This window comes from Zalophus californianus, chromosome 11 (genome assembly GCF_009762305.2).
Source record: "Zalophus californianus isolate mZalCal1 chromosome 11, mZalCal1.pri.v2, whole genome shotgun sequence".
In the NCBI taxonomy this organism is placed as follows: Eukaryota; Metazoa; Chordata; class Mammalia; order Carnivora; family Otariidae; genus Zalophus; species Zalophus californianus.
In genome coordinates, this window is record NC_045605.1 from 98,805,804 (window position 1) to 98,814,564 (window position 8,761).

At 36.3% G+C, this 8,761-nt stretch overlaps 1 pseudogene; it reads right to left on the reverse strand.

The window, feature by feature from the left end:
* Positions 1–230: 230 nt before the first annotated feature.
* LOC113914823 lies at positions 231–1,145 on the reverse strand (annotated as a pseudogene).
* Between the last annotated feature and the right edge of the window lie 7,616 nt (positions 1,146–8,761).

An 8,761-nucleotide genomic window follows, 5' to 3' on the forward strand; every position in this document is an offset into this window, starting at 1 on the left:
TAGAAATGATGAGAATCCTTAATAAAAATATGTTAGAATTTATAGATAGATTTAAGCATATTCTGTGGTTAGGTTTTCTCTTTCTGAACCACATTTCTGCTCCACTCAGTGCAGAGTCTATCATTCACTGCAGTTTACTATTTTAATTGGTGAGTAATCCTTGCTGAGATCATCCAAAATATCCTTTTGACTTTTGCTTCCATTGCATTAATGTTAAGCTTCAGGCATATTTATTTCTCACCTGAAATAACTTTTCTACTACACAATTTCCTAATGGCATTTTTCATCTGGTTATTTATCAAGAATAAGGGGTTTAACATGGGCGTTATCAGAGTGTAGAACACGGCAACTGCTTTATCGATAAAGTAGTCGCAGGTCTCATGTACACAAATATGCAGGGCACAAACAATAGGACAACCACTGTGATGTGGGAGACACAGGTGGACAGGGCTTTGTGCCTCGCCTCCGAGCTATCATTCTTTAGGGAACGCAGAGTGACCACATAGGAGGTGATGAAGAAGAGGAAGAGTAAGACACAAATGAATCCACTGTTGGCAGCAACAAAGAGCCCTAGAGTGTGGGTATCAGTGCAGACAAGATTGAGCAAAGGGTTCAGATCACACATAAAGTGATCTATGACATTAGGGCCGCAGAAGGGTAAAGGGATGATGAAGAGGATCTGTATGGTGGCATGAAGAAAGCCTCCCAACCACACCACTCCCATTAACAAGCCACACACACCGATTCATGATGGTCGTGTAGTACAGTGGCTTACAGATGGCCACATAGCGGTCATAGGCCATCACAGTGAGCAGGATGACATCAGCACCTCCAAAGAAATGTTCCCCAAAGATTTGGGTTATACATGCATTGAATGTGGTGGTCTTCTTTTCACGGAGTGAATCTATGATCAGTTTGGGGTTATTGACAGAAGAATAGCAGGCATCAGTGAAGGAGAGATAGGCCAGGAAAGAGTACATGGGGGACCCCAGTAATGGGCTGGCAGTGATAGTGACCACGGTGAGCATATTTCCTACCACAGACGATATAGATAACCAGAAACACAACAAATATGATTTTCTGCATCTTTGGATTCTCTCTGAGCCCCAGTAGAACAAATTTGTCATGTTGTTCCTATTCTCCATTATTTCATTTTATGATTAATTGCATAGCTGAAAAAAATCCTTTTGATTAATGTGACCCTGAGTTTATTAAGCTTCTTCATCTAGTAAATAATAAATACCTAGATTCTACTGAGTAGTGGATTCTCATGAAGTTTTTTAGATAGAAAATAAGTTCTTGAAGATTACTTAAATTATATCCTGTGTAAAGTTTCTGTTGAGTATCAACATGAGAAACTTTGTGAACACACAGACAGAGATCATCTGAGGTGACTAAGCCTAACGTGAAGTAGAGGATCATACACATAGTGGCAGCTAAGTACGAGAAGGGAGGTAATTTATGATGTAAGCACTATAAATGCAGCGTTAAGAAATTTTGTCTCTATCCATAGGTTTTGGGGAACCATGGCCAAAATTGAGAATTGTTGTAAAAGTGAGGAGGAATTTGAGGAATGGGGAAGAGATATAATTTTAATAAAGATCTACATGTGTCTTGGATGAAGTGGGTGAGGTGTAGTAAGGCAGTGGAAGCCAGAGAGAAAATGGAATTAGGAGGTTCTTTATAATTCTTGACACAGGAGTAACAGGGCAATGGTGGTGGGTATATAAAGAAAGTACACAGAAGCTACCATAAAATTAATTCATAATACTTATTGTGTAAGTACAATAACATTATAATTGCTAAATACAATAAAGTCATACATATATATATGCTTTAATAACTGATTGCTATATTCATGGCATAGTGCTCTGTACATAGGATCCCATTGAATACTGATAACATCCTGTGTGGTTGGTATTTTCCCATCCATTTTGAGCTGAGGAAACTGTCAGATAATTAGGTTGATGGTAATAACAACAATAACAATATTTACTAAAATTGAATATTTAGTGGCTCTGAGTGTTTTAGCAGACATTTTCTGATTTAATCCCCACCACAAACCTATAAGATAATTCCTGCTATGGTTTTTATACTTATTTCCTACATTATGTAGTAGAAAACATAGTGAAGTTAAAGATCCTGCCAAGATTAAGATGTTAATTAAGGGCAGAGCCAAGATTAGTTCAGACTACACTTGTTCATATTTTTCCTCTAAATTCTTACCCATGCCATATATTGCTATACAAAACAACATTGAACTAGTAATCTCTTTTTTATATGACCACAATACTTATAATTGCTTTATTACTACTTTGGAGGCAAGTATATATAACACTATTATATTAGTGCGCACACACACACACACACACACATGCACAGACACTTAGAACTTTTACATAGGCAATCATTTCACTGCGAGTACAGACAAATTTAGTTCTCCTATTTTGTAATGTGAGTTTAGAATGATTGCAGGATATAACATCAATATATAAAATTCAGTTGCATGGTTTGTACTAGTAACTAGGAAATAGAAATTGGATTTTAAAAATCTCATTTATAATGTCTTAAAATTATAAAATAATTAAGAATAAATATAGCAAGATATAAGGAAAACATGTACTCTGAAAGTAAAATATTTGTTAAGAGAATATAAATACCTTAATAAATAGAAAAAAGACTATGTTCATGGACAGATGACTCAACATTATTAAGAGCTGCATTCCCCGCAAAGGAATCTCCAGATTCAAGCATTCTCGAACAAAATTACAGACACATATTTAAAATTTTTCCAAACTGATTTAAAACTCATATGGAAATACGAAGAGCCTAAATTAGTTCCCACAACTTTAAAAAAAGGACAAAGTTGGAGAACTTATGCTATCTGATTTCCAGTGATGTTGCAAATTGATGTTCAAAATGATGTGGTATTTTCATAAAGAGATCCCAGAGATCAACAAAGCAAACTAGAGAGTCCAGTAGTAGACCCACACATATATGGTCAACTAATTTCAGCAAAAGTCTGCAGTCAGTTCAGTGATGAAAAAGTAGTCTTTGCAACAAATGATAGTGAAAATATTGGGCATCTATAGCTACCACACACAAAAAAGGCAAAAAACCTTCTATCTATGCATCACACCTGTACAGATTTATTTAAAATGGATCTTAGAGCTATATGTGAAATGTAGAAGTTAAAAAAAATTTGGTATAAAATATATGAGAAGATCTTCATGACCTTGGATTACAAGAAAAATTTTCTAAATGTGTGTGAATGAAAAAGTGTCCAAATAGGGGCGCCTGGGTTGTGAAGTTGGTTCAGCATCTGACTCTTGGTTTTGGGTCAGGTGGTGATCTCGGGGTCCTGAGATCAAGCCCTCTGCAGGGCTCAGCACTCAGCATGGACTCTGAGAATTTCTCTCCCTACTGCCCTTAGCCATGTGATTGTTTTTTTCTCTCTCTCTCTATTTCTCTCTCCCTCCCTATAAATAAATCAATCTAAACAAAATTTTCCACAAATAAATGATGATCTGCACTTCATCAAAATTAAAACTCTGCAGTAGAGCTAGTATATAAACAGGGATGAATTAAACAGTTGAAGATGTGAATGCAACTTGTATCCTTCTCTAAGGGTTGTCCAAGTGTGTACAGGGAGAAGGTTAGAGATATGACCAGTTATCTCCTGCTGTAGATTGGTACAGGCTAGCTCTTGAGTGCAGCTTTGTCAACACTGGGCATAATACTAATGTAGACAAGCTCTAAATCACTGGGTTATAATGTCCTTTAAGATGAAGTGCTAGGATCCTTCATTTCCTCAGAGTTATTAAACATTTAAAGACCTGAGGAAGAAATAAACTAGAATAACACATTTTCTTGCATCAATTGCTTACTGGCTATTTGAGCTAGTTATTCAACCTCTAGAACCTTCTGTGTTTTTATCTACATACTAACGCTAATAATAATATGTGTATCAGAATATGCATTATTATGAAAAACAATATGATGAACTTAATCCACTCAACAATCTCTCAGTAAATTTTTGTTATTCTTTGGCTAAGTAGATTGATCTGAAACAGATTAAATATTATAAAATTTGATTTTCTGACACTTCTTGCATGAGGAAATTTACATGCTTGAATTGGCGTATGTAGAGGGAGACTGGCTTTGGTGCCTGCAGATGTGACTGAATCTAAACAACCTGTGAATAGTCAGTGAGCAAAGAACCAGATGGGAAACACATTAAAGGCTTTGCTGTACCTTGCTTCTTTTCTCTAATTTTACCATATCTTTTTTTGCATTTCCTCCCTGCCAACATACATGATATTGCTTATTTTATTTATCTATCCATTATGCACATGAAGATGATCTTTCTTCTAGTAACGAAGTTGGTCATTTTAAGCACATGCCCTTTCAATCGTTAGACTGACAAATGTTTTGTGATGCTCTTTCAAAACATAAAATCAAATCTAGCAGTATTTTTGTTCATTTACTAGTAGCTGCTATGAAGGTAGTTTGTCCAATTTCTCTTTGTTATAAAAACTCTACTTAATTTTTTCTCCCTCATCATTTTTTCCTGCTATTCATGCTTTGCACAGTCCCTCCAGAATGCTTATAGCTCCTGCATCTCATTTACTTAATATAAAAGTATGTTCCTTTTTGTAACATTCCACTATCCAGTCCCTTCTCTGTCATTATTGCTGTGTGTCTTAAGAGATCTTCTTTTACATGCTATGATGCATGAGCAAAGGCCTTTCATTAAAGTTGTAAGGTTTTAAAGTATTATCTGTTTTCACTAGAAAATTTTTTTTTCAGAAGACTCTTCATTTAGTTACAAGATGACTTCCTTATATCTGGGTCTAAAGATATCTATTTATATAATATAAAATGCTTTTTTCCCCAATATTATTTAACAACCATCATCTGTAGAGACTCACAAATTTTATGTTATTGAGAATTTTCAAGAAGATTTTAGATGTAAAAAGTTGACAGCTGTGGCATTTTTAGAATGGTCTGTATCATAAAATAGCAATTCTATTTTAAAACACTATTTAAAATTCTAACCTCGTAAAAGTAGTAACTTCCAATTTGTTCCTACTTTGCTTTCAGGATCACTAACAAGACTCCCCATTCTCCTTTATATAACAAAATAAATTAATTATGTCACAGAGTGTTCAGCAGTTAATTGTAACTAAAGAGTACTGAAAAGCTTTAGGAGTGTGAGGATCATTGACTTATTTCCTACTTATTGCAACTGATACTACTCTTTGTTTATGAGGTAGAAACAATGTTAATTTTGAGATATACCTAATTACTAAAACAAATTGATTTATAGGCAACTTTTATCTAAGTCGAATGTGAACATTATAAATGATGGAAATCACTGGACCAATTCAAATCTCTGATTCTAAACGGAAGAGATATATCAATAGAATGTAAGGGCAGCTGGGTGACTTAGTCGTTAAGCATCTGCCTTTGGCTCAGGTCATGATCCCAGAGTCCTGGGGTCAAGCCCCGCGTCTGGCTCCCTGCTCGGTGGGGAGTCTGCTTCTCCCTCTCCCACTCCCCCTGCTTGTGTTCCCTCTCTCGCTGTCTCTCTCTCTCTCTCTCTCTCTGTGTTAAATATATAAATAAATCTTTTTTTTAAAAAAAGAGAGAGAATCTAAGTAATTTCTCAGGATTGAAAAGTAACAAACTGTAAAAGTGAAAAGACAGAAATCTTGTTTCTTCTTCTGTCTGGGGCTAACTTTCATGGGAGTGAACTGAGAGGGGTGTCATGAAGGACAGTATGCAAAAACTCTTTTGAGTCCTCCTCTGAGCAGAAAAGAACATGCAAGATGATGGGTTAACTGACACCTTGTCTTTTTGAGAATTTATGGAAGTAAAGAAGTATAGATTATTTAATATACCCATATATTCTTGGATTGGCTGATTCTAAAACATTTGAAACAATTTGCCTTCAGTTTTACAGAAATGCAAATTCCTCATCAGGATTCCTGCTTGTTTTCTAGATCTTCATTGGAATTTCATCTCCAATAGCTCAAAACCCCAGCCTGTATTCTGAGGGAACTTTATGATCAGTGCCTTTAGCAGAGGTAAAAGGGAAGAGGGAAAGTCAGTTGAGAATCACTCTCATCGAACAACATAGTGATACTGAGGAAACCCCCCTTAGAAAAACTAAAGTCACAATTGGTAAATAAAGAACTTCAGGCAAACACTGAACAAGTGGTTGAAACAGTAGCAACACAGTAAGGGGTAGAAATGCTGAGGCATCTCAGATTAACTGACCAGTGTGATCCTTGAGCAAATGGCTTCATCTCTCTTCAGGCCTCCTCTTCCTCATTTCACAACTAAGCTATCATTACAAAATTCAGAATTTTAGTGAGGAATGCATGAGGTAAAATGAAATAGCCAGGGACATGTGTGGTTCAAAACTGTCATTTTTCTTTTACAGTCTTTCCTCTCCGAGTGATTAGTTTAGGACCACAGACTGTCATGGGTGCACACACACAATCAATGGAAAAATAAAAGAAATAAAAAAGAACATTCATAACACGGATTTAGTAAATGTGATCACGGGAAACTCCAATTTAAACAATCTGTTACTGAAACTGTTAATCCATATTCAATTAGTTATCTTAGCTTGTTTCTTAAAAGTGATCACTAGTCTAATTTTTTTGTCTACAAAAAGTACACAAATGATTCATTTATTTTTTGTATTATTGGATACAAATTATGTGTACCTTTTGGATCATGCTGTTCATAAAGGAATAGCTCTTATATGTAAATAAAAGTTTCTACCACAATTTCAAACTTTTAGTGTAACAAACTGTTCATGTATCAAAATGTAAAAACTCTTAGTATAACAGAATGTAGGATGCTATAAACTTACCTTATTTGGCTCAGATGAAATTAGTCTATTTTAGGATAGCAGATGTTTTGAAATATAAGAAAGCCTTTGTTATTGTACATATTCAAGCATAAACTGGTCTGTTTCTTAATAGGAATATGGAGGACTGCCTGTATTCAAGAGCTGGGGACACAATTCACTGCCAGCTTAAATATGCTTTATCTAACTCTACTATTTTGCTATCCCAAAGTGGAAATTTAGCTTATAACTAATGTTCCATTAAGTCTGAAGTATGCTAAAACATTTATATAGTAATCAAATTGTCATATGCTGCAAGAGAAGTTATATCGTTCAGAATGAAATTATAGAGAGCTAATATAAAGAACACACAGTTAGCCTAGCACATGTGTGGTGGGACCCTTCCCATATCAAGGTGACAAGGGTAACTCACTAACCATAAGTTCTCAGTGGCTGTCTGGTTAGTTTTGGGGCTGCATCAGGAAGAATTCCATCCTCAGACACTCACTCTGCTAGTTTGTCTCTAGTAACAAAACCGGGAATCAAGTGCAGAGAATTATAAACCCAGAATTCAAACACATCCAGATGAATTCTCTGCAAATATTTTGACAACTACAACACATCATAACCTTTCTACAGTTTGTAAAGTTAATGGACTTCCAATATTCACTAAGACTCAGTGATGTAAAAAATGGATCATCATCCCTCAGAAAAGCAGCCTGGGGATTTTGAAAGCTGATTTAACTTCTTAATAAGAGCTCAGAAGAAAAAGTAAGAAAAGCGATTTTACGTCCTTCCAAATGCTTACACAGTTTTTAGTTCCTAGGAAACATCCATTTATTTTATGCCTATGACTGAACACAGTTTGGTTCAGAGGAACAGAACAGTTGTAATAACAGGATTAATCGGTCTTTGAAATCTTTATGAAGTTATATTCCCTTCTGATGGCTGAGTAATATTCCTTTGTATATATGGACCACATCTTCTTTATCCATTCATCTGTTGAAGGGCATCTCGGTTCTTTCCACAGTTTGGCTATTGCGGACATTGCTGTTATGAACATTGGGGTGCATATGGCCCTTCTTTTCACTACATCTGTGTCTTTGGGGTAAATACCCAGGAGTGCAATTGCTGGATCATAGGGTAGCTCTATTTTTAAATTTTTGAGGAACTTCCACACTGTTTTCCAAAGTGGCTGTACCATTACTCAGCCATCAGAAAAGATGAATACCCAACTTTTACATCAACATGGGTGGGACTGGAGGAGCTTATGCTAAGTGAAATAAGTCAAGTAGAGAAAGTCAATTATCATATGGTTTCACTTATTTGTGGAACATAAGGAACAGTATGGAGGACATTAGGAGAAGGAAGGGAAACATGAAGGGGGGGGATTGGAGGGAGAGATGAACCATGAGAGACTATGGACTCTGAGAAACAAACAGGGTTCTAGAGGGGAGGGGCGTGGGGGGATGGGTTAGCCTGGTGATGGGTATTAAAGAGGGCACGTTCTGCATGGAGCACTGGGTGTTATACCCAAACAATGAATCATGGAACACTACATCAAAAACTAATGATGTACTGGGGCGCCTGAGTGGCTCAAATGGTTAAGGGTCTGCCTTCAGCTCAGGTCATGATCCCAGGGTCCTGGGATCGAGCCCCGCATTGGGCTCCCTGCTCGGTGGGGAGCCTGTTTCTCCCTCTGCCTCTCTCTTCCCCTCTCTCTCTCTCTCTCTGACTTTCATGAATAAATAAATAAAACATTTAAAAAAAAACTAATGATGTATTGCATGGTGACTAACATAAAAAATAAAATTAAAAAAAATTATATTCCCAAAGGCATTTCTAGATAGGTTTTGGCCCAAGTGCGGCAAAGCCACAATCCGCAGTAATGTGCTTGGT